The sequence below is a fragment of the Oncorhynchus clarkii genome, chromosome 23, assembly GCF_045791955.1.
Source record: "Oncorhynchus clarkii lewisi isolate Uvic-CL-2024 chromosome 23, UVic_Ocla_1.0, whole genome shotgun sequence".
Taxonomy (NCBI): Eukaryota; Metazoa; Chordata; class Actinopteri; order Salmoniformes; family Salmonidae; genus Oncorhynchus; species Oncorhynchus clarkii.
The window spans coordinates 15,990,585-15,999,323 of record NC_092169.1 but is presented as its reverse complement, the minus strand read 5'-3'; the positions used below and the strand labels follow the sequence as shown (position 1 = coordinate 15,999,323).

The 8,739-nt window shown below is 43.2% G+C and overlaps 1 pseudogene; it reads left to right on the top strand.

Annotated features, from left to right (window-relative positions):
- Positions 1–1,890: 1,890 nt before the first annotated feature.
- LOC139381248 (uncharacterized) lies at positions 1,891–7,839 on the top strand (annotated as a pseudogene).
- The last annotated feature ends 900 nt before the right edge of the window (positions 7,840–8,739 follow it).

The window sequence follows — 8,739 nt, the reverse complement described above, 5'->3', positions numbered from 1 at the left end:
GTGAATCTGATAACTATAATGTGTAGACTTTCCACTGTACCGTTTATGTCATCCTATCATTAATGAGAATGTCTCAGATGACAACCGAACTGACATCATATTCATTAAGTACCAACGCATATGTTCAACTGGTCGGATTACCGAAATATGGTCAGTTTCCCCCCACCTTCTGATGTTCCCAGAATCTCTATGTTAACCAAGGGACTTTCAATAGTCACATCAGTAGGGTAGAGAGAGGAAAAAAAGGGGGAGGAGAGGTATTTATGACTGTCATAAACCTACCCCCAGGCCAGCGTCATGACAATAAATAAAGGTGAGAAATATTTGTGAGACATCATTTGAAAAAATTGAAATATAAGCCTAATATAGGCACCTGGCCACCCTAAGGTGTGCATGACCCATTGATTCATACAATTTGTAAAACTCATCTCCCAAAATGTTATATCATATGATGCAAAAGTTAATTAGTTAGGCTTTCAGAAATGCAACCAACTACAGATATTGATGGGTGGGGAGCGGGAGAAGAGGGGCACTCATGTACCCGGCTTCAATTAAGCAGGCTTCATAACCTCCAAGATTGAAGCGGGAGACAAATCCAGCTACGGCCATCTCCTTGTCAGGCCTCTCACACTGGACAGCCAGGGGTCCTGGGATGGACATCTCGCACAGCTTCCCCAAATACGGTGCTGGATTAAGGGTGACCTCATTGAAGAGAAGATCCAGGAGACTGTCTACGTAGTCTAATGTTTTTGAGAAGGAAAATGTTTGTTAAATGGGTAGTGAAATGGGTAATTTTCTTTTACTTATTGTTCTCAGTTATGATGCTATCAATTCGTTGATGTTGTGATCTACTCATTCTACAATGTGTTTTTGGTTGTTTTTGAAGTACTCAATTTGAAATATGCAATAAAACTTTTCAATGTTTGTATTTGGATATTTTTTTGTGCCTGAAATGCTTTATTGATGCAGATTTTAAATGAATAACTATGACTTACAATATGTTCGGTCTGTCTTCACAGCATATACCCCCTTCTTTGCCTTGGGAAAGCTGTGTATCAGCAATCATGCTGTGGTGGTTGCTTGGGAAGCTCTGCAGACAGAGTAGATGTTTAATTTTTTAAATGTCTATCATTACATCTTGACAATAGTGGAAAGACAAAATTATATGGAAAGTGAAATCATGATTAGGCCCAATGACACAAGCTACATCAACTGTAAGACAACCCTCCACACAATGGAATGGTTAAACATGATTTTCAGGGGTAAATTAAATATTATACACACCACAACTCCTTCTGTGGACAACATTCCTTCATGCCAGCTGTGTGTTGGCAATTCTAAGACTCAATGCAGGGGGGCTCAGGGTTGGATGAACAAAAAACATATAGTGACTATCAGGTGTGTTACAGAAAAGATATGGTTCACAACTCAAAGCAACCACAGTTACATTATCTAACGTCAGCCCCCCTATCCCCCTACAATGTTGGCTACGGTGGCAGACTCATCAACCTCTGATACAGTACATGCAACATTCCACTGTCAATGATGGTACGGCATCCATCTTCAGGATTAGCTTCCTGGCAAGACCCATTGAATGTTCTCCCAATTGATAAAGCAACTTCACTTGAAATGTGCATTGCATCGTAATTTCTGGTGCAGCTTGTCCACCCGAAATGAAAAGCAGCCCCTGCTATCCATTTGGTTGTCTTCTTTCTTCCAAAAATAGTGTAAGGTTCATTTGTTTTAAATGACATCCAGTCACAACCCAGTGTGCTTTTTGCTGGTAAGTAGCTTGTTAGCTAACAGTCACACCACAGATGAAAGTTGACCAGTATCTTTGGTCATACTGTACAAAACACTGTGAAGTATTTGTAGTTAATCACATCAGTAATGTCAGTTAATCAGTTCAGAGCTCTTGCTCCGCCCATCGGTGAAGTGGAGCAGAGCATTCTGGGCGATCTCCAGCTTAGAGAAGAAGAACAGCTCGAGAGCAGTCAAGTGAGAGAAAGTTTCAGCCATCCTTGTGTTTTCCAAACAGTTAGCATTCATTGTGTTAGCCAAGGCCAGTGTGCGTCCTTGTTGATATGTAAGTGCATATGTAATATCTTTCAGGTGTTTATGTCTGAAGATGTACTCTGCAATGATTATGTCATATTTATGGTTATGCTAATTAGTCATTTCTACTGCGGCGCTAGCTATTGTGAGCTGGCCAGCTTTGTTTTGGCTGTCATGATTTCGGACATTTAACCCTGCATTTGTAAAGGGTAATGTCCCCCAGTGCATTGTTTATATGCCCTGTAATTGTATATGTGTACGGTACATCATTATATGGGTATTACATTGTATTTCACTGTGTAGAGGTATTCAAGTTCATTGTGCAGTTGTAGACCTGTACTGAAGATTGTGCTATGCTTTGTAGCACACATCCTGCGGTACCCCTTTAATCTCAATTAGTGCAGTCAAAGTCACGTTGTATCGTGCTGTATGGTCCTGTATAGCATTAAGTCATCAGTCATGTTATAGTTGATAAGAAATGTGAAGTGGAGATTGTATTCTGCCATTCACTATTGTGTCTTTATTTCTCTCTTTACTTGCAGACCACACACACACACACACACATTTTGGTTGAAGCAAGTTGTTAGACCACTAAGTGCCTTAGGCCATCCGTACTACATACACTGTTCAGTGCTTTATTATAGCGTTATTAAACCACCTCAACTGGAATCCTACCCGTCTCATCTGTGCCCTTACCAGCACACGGTAGCGAACACAAAGTAAAAACCTAACTTAAAGAATACACAGTATACCAAGTTTTCACTTACACATACTGTAACGGTTTTAACTTAAGGTTAGGTCTGTCTAGGGGTTCCAGGCAGGTTGTGCCTACCAGAGAAAATGTTGATTTCTCTTTTTTGTTTTGTGAGGGAATGAGTCCTGTCCGGTCCGTCAAGTCTACACTAATACAAAGGACTCATGTAAAAGTCCATATGGACTTTTAAAATATTGGAAATAACTTCGAAACAGCTGTGTTCTTTCACGTGTGTTGTATTATCACACAATCAATATAAATCACAAAACAATAACAACCTTGGTTCATTGATAAATGTCCTGTACCTCAGGCATAAAATAATTCCAACCAGGTAAATGAGTGCAGTGAACCCAAATGATCTCAGTCACTCAATTGTCCTTCCATAAAGTGCTGTATAAAACCGGTCTCATTCATACAATGATATTGCAATAAACTCCCATATCAGAAATCTTAGTAGTCTTCAACTGAACAACTGAACACATAAACCAACATGGTATAAATCACCCCAAAACAAATGAAATACCATATGCAAAAAAGTGGTAGTCCATCGGTCAGTTAGACAATCCAATCCGCCATCAGATCTCCAGCAGAGAAAGGCAAAGGAGACCAACGTGGACCAGTAGTCCAACAATAGACATAAGTAGATCCGATAGTGGTAGAACCTGCGACACGACTACAGTACACACTTTTAAATACAACAAAACACACTGGGTATGAAGCTTCCAAACTGAGGTTTGAGCATTTCCTCTCTCGCCCACTATCACAACCCACTTTTGCACAGCTGATGCCGGCTATTTAATAGGTCATAAAAGGGGACACGCCCCATCGGCTGGAGAAGCACTGAGACGGTTCAGACAAATTCAGGGCTGTCACCCCTCCCCCACTGGAAAAAACCCGACCATTGCCCTGGAAGGCACATCTTGGTCTGGGAAACCCAGAAAAGTCTCCTCATCACGTTCTGCTTGATCTAGCATACAGTTTGTAAACAAAGCCAAAGCAAGATGTAGAAGCACATGTGATGACGGTTTAAAGGCGGTACATACATTTTAATTAGTTAAGATGATATGACACTAACATTAGTGTATTACATTTCCGGCTTTATGCAAGTTGCAATGAAGTCGGAAGTAAATCCTTGGCAATGCCTGCCTCCTGAATCCAAGTTTTTGACATGGGGGAGGACCAGTAACTTTAAGATCAAACTTTATCAATGTGCCAGCGACAGTAATTTTGCACACCTGGGTCACCCTACTTTGAACTTGTTCTATCCAAATATCATCCAATTTGATGAAAAACATGATTTTCACTGTTTGGTATCTTTAATTTACACCTCAGTCCTCCTCGTTTCCCCTTATTTGTTTCTGTTTCGTCTCGGTAGTATATCCTTTGTGAGGAATTGCAGGGGAGGCTGGGCGCAACAGCTCCACAGGTATATACCATGATGGATTAATGGGGCCTGCGGCAGTGTGTAGATGCAGTAGAAACTGTTGCTGCCGGAAGAGGGGAAGGAGAGACGGTATCCTAGTCAGGTTCAGAATTTCAAGTATATTGATTGCTAATATACAATCTCTGGACAATAAAGCAGATTAGCTCACGGAGAGTGTCACGTCCTGACCTTAGTTCCTTTTTTTTATGTCTCTATTTTAGGTTGGTCAGGGCGTGAGTTGGGGTGGGCATTCTATGTTTTGTTCTATGTTTGTATTTCTATGTGTTTGGCCTGGTATGCTTCCCAATCAGAGGCAGCTGTCAATCGTTGTCTCTGATTGAGAACCATACGTAGGCAGCCTGGTTTCGCCCTTGAGTTGTGGGTAGTTGTTTTCTGTCTCTGTACCAGACAGGACTGTTTCCTTTGTGTCAGTTAGTTATTTTTGTTCTAGTGTATTAAAAGATCATGAACACGTACCATGCTGCACCTTCGTCATCTCCTTCTTCCACCTACGACAGCCGTTACAGCGAGGATCTCCTTTCAGAGAGACATAAGGGACTGCAACAATCTGCTTTACGGAAACGTGGCTCTCTTCCTCGATTTTGTCTATCCATTAGAGCTGAGTGATTAGTGCATTTTGAGATCGATTCCGTTTCGATTATTAACAATAATGACGTTTTTTCGATTTTGGTTTTGATTATTTGGGTTGAATGCTGCAACAACACAGAATAAAACAATAAAATTCCATGATGGGAATGATAAGTATATATTTTTTGTCTCTATCTGTCATTGTCTAGTACTGTCTTTTTGCTAGCTAGGGCCATCAATTTCAATTCCTGCCTGTCTTCCCAGTAGCCTACTGACTGCTCAAAACTTGCAGATGATTGTTGACACATCAACCAGGATTAAGTGGCAGGGAAATGTTTGACTTGTATTGGTAATTAGTGGCTGTGTTGGAGGGGGAGTGGTTTCTTCTCTATTAGGCAATCAGCAATTAGTGTTAGTACTTCAGTCTCCCCTGGTTTTTCAGCGGCAGCTGGAAGGGGCAGTCGTGGCGGTTGTGTCAGTGGTGGTGTCGTCACTGAAACAAAAACGGTTCTGCCGCGATGTTCTTTGAGGAAGGAAAGAGAGGAATGCTCCACTCCACTCTCTCACTTGAGTGTCTTACCTAGTTATTTTCTGTTCTCATTTCGCTCTTTAATAACTTTGGCAACTATGTGTGTGTTTTCTATCCTTGTTTGTTGTTCCTCCTGTAGGCTTTATAGACACTCCCCACCCCTTGGCTGCAACCCTTCTAATTTAGTGTAACCTGCGTGCACAAACCATGTGGAATTCCTGGTCTCTGGCAACGTTTGGAACTGCCGATCTGCGGTCAAGAACACCAAGTTCATCTCAGCCTATGCTGCCTTTCAGTCTCTTTTACTTTTTGGCCCTGACGGAGACATGGCACACCTCAGAGTACACTGCTAATCCAGCTGCTCTCTTTTCATGCTTTCTCTCATAGTCCAAAAGCACCTGGTGGTCACGGTGATGGCACAGGGCTACTCATTTCTCTCACCTGTCCATCTCGTGAATTTCATGCTGTCACTGTCACTTGACCACTCAAGCTTCACATTGTTGTCATCTATTCCCCCAACAGCTGCCCTTGGAGAGTTCCTTAATGAGGCTGTTTGCCTACTAATCTCACTGCAACCATCTCTCCAGGTCTCTGATCACTCCTTTGTTTTCTTTTCAGTCTCGCTTTCCTCCATGCCTAGCCACTCAGCCCCTCCCCAGATGGTCATATGCCATCTCAATCTTCACTCTCCCTCACTACTCTCTCCTCTTCTATCCTATCATGTCTCCCTACTGCTAAATCCTTCTCCCTCCTGTCTCCTGAGTCTGCCTCTTCGACCCTACTCTCCTCCCTTTCTGCATACAATGGCTCGCACTGTCCTCTTTTAAGGAAAACTATACTTCTGGAGGACTTATAATCCTTTCACGCCCTTCTCTCTACATTCTCTTTCTCTGTATCTGGTTCTAAAGCCACTTTCTATCAATCTAAATTTCAAGCTTCTGCCTCTAACCCTTGGAAACTTTTCCACCTTCTCCTCCCACCTTAATCCTCTACCCCCTCCATCCTCCCTCTCTGTGGATGACTTTGTCAACGACTTTGAAAAGAAGGTTGAAGGCGTACACTCCTCACTCACTCAGCTAATTGAGTCCACTTGTCCCACTCACACAGAACTACCCTACGCCTTGACCTCTTTCACCCTTCTCTCTCCAGAAGAAATCCTGCAACTAGTGAGGTCTGGCTGCCTGACAAACTGCCTGCTCAACCCCATCCCCTCCTCCTTTCTCCAGACCATCTCTGGAGACCTTTTCCCATTCCTAATTTCCCTCATCAACTCACCCTGACCACTGGCTGCATCCCCTCTGACTTCAAAATTGCACAAGTCGCTCCCCTCAAGAAACCAACACTCAACTCTTCTGACATCAAAAACCTTATTTTCTTTCCAAAACACTTGAGCATGCTTTCTCTGATCAATGCTCTCGTTAACTCTCTCAGAACAATCTTCTTGACCCTAACCAGTCAGGCTTCAAGATGGGTCACTCAACCGAGACTGCTCTTCTGTGTGTCACGGACAGAAGGACGTGACACACGGACGGCTCTGTTTTCATCCTAGATCTCTCTGCTACCTCCGACACCTTGAACAATCAGATCCTCCTCTCTACCCTATCAGGGCTGGGCGTCTCAGGCTCTGCACTCTTTTGGATTGCATCCTACCTGGCAGACCACATCTAGAAGGTGAACTGGAAAGGATCTGTGTCTGCACCACATACTCTCACTACTGCTGTCCCACAGGGCTCAGTTCTAGGCCATTTCCTATTCTCTCTATACACCAAGTCACTTGGCTCTATCACATATCATGTGGTCTCTCCTATCATTCCTATGTCGATGACACTTAACTACTTTTCTCCTTCCCCCCTTGTGGCACCCAGGTGGCGACACGCATCTCTGCATGCCTGAAAGATATCTCAGCTTGGATGTTGGCCCACCATCTCATGCTAAACCTCAACAAGACGGAGCTGCTCTTCCTCCTGGGGAAGGCCTGCCCACTCAAAGACCTCTCCATCACAGCTGACAACTCAACAATGTCACCCTCCCAGAGTGCAAAGAACCTTGTCGTGACCCTGAGAACACTGTCATTCTCTGCAAACATCAAAGCAGTAACTTGCTCCTGCAGGTTCATGCTCTACATCATCCGTAGAGTACGGCCCTACCTCACACAGGAAGTGGTACAGGTCCTAATCCAGGCACTTGTCATCTGTACTACTGCAACTTGCTGTTGGCTGGGCTCCCCGCTTGTGCCATCAAACCCCTGAAACTTATCCAGAACGCTGCAGCAACCTTCCCAAGTTCTTCCATGTCACCCAGCTCCTCCGCACACTCCACTGGCTTCCAGTTGAAGCTCACATCCACAACAAGACCATGGTGCTTGCCTCTGGAGCAGCAAGAGTAACTGCCCCTCCCTACTTGCAGGCTATGCACAAACCCTACATCCCAATCCAAGCACTCCATTCTGCCACGTGTTCTCTTGGCCCTCCCACCCCTACGGGAGGGTAGCTTCTGCTCAGCCCAGTCCAATGGTGGAACCAGCTTGCCTCTGAAGCTAGGACAGCAGAAACCTGAAACCCTACCTCTTCAAAGAGTATCTTAAATAATCCCCCTCCTCACCTCGACCCTGAATCAACACTTGCACTTGACTCCTCCCCCTTTTCTAGCTCTGACTTTGCTGATAGCTACTTTATTGAGGAAAAGTGTACTTATTATGCCTGTGACATGTCCCTCCTAGCTATCTTAAGATGATTGCACTAACTGTATGCCGCTCTGGATAACCATTTATTTACATAAAATATTTCAGTTGTTGTGTATATTACATTTGTTTTATTTGATTAATTTATTAGTTATTCCAAGTCATATCATCTCTATAGAGCTGCTGCCTATGCTGTCTGACAAAATCAGTATTTTGTAGTTATTCTAAGTAAATAAGGCATAGGTTTACTATCAATCACTTTCATCATGTATTTTCAGGTAGAGATACCTAGCGAAGCAACAGCTGCTCTCTAGTTTTCCCTCACAATCATGCATTCTTCTGTAGCAGGCATAAAAGAAACACTGACCGGATAGTCATTGCAGTCAATTTCCACATATTATGCGCTAAACTATGTAGAATATTGACCTTTTGGAAACTACAACTCCCTACTACATCACACAGTTCAGGCTGAATATGATTTAGCTCTAGAGAAACTGTGCATTGTGCGCATTGAGCTCCCAGTAAAAAAAATGTTTATCCGACTTGGGTCAATTCATTGTTTAAAACAGAAAAGCCCCAGAAATGTAGGTTAATCGTTCAGCACTAACATCCATCCAACCCGCTGGGTTCTCCGTCCAGTCTGTGTCCAATAAACATTGATTTGATTTGATAATTGGCATTTGTTTATACTAGGAAAACTCACAAGGGGT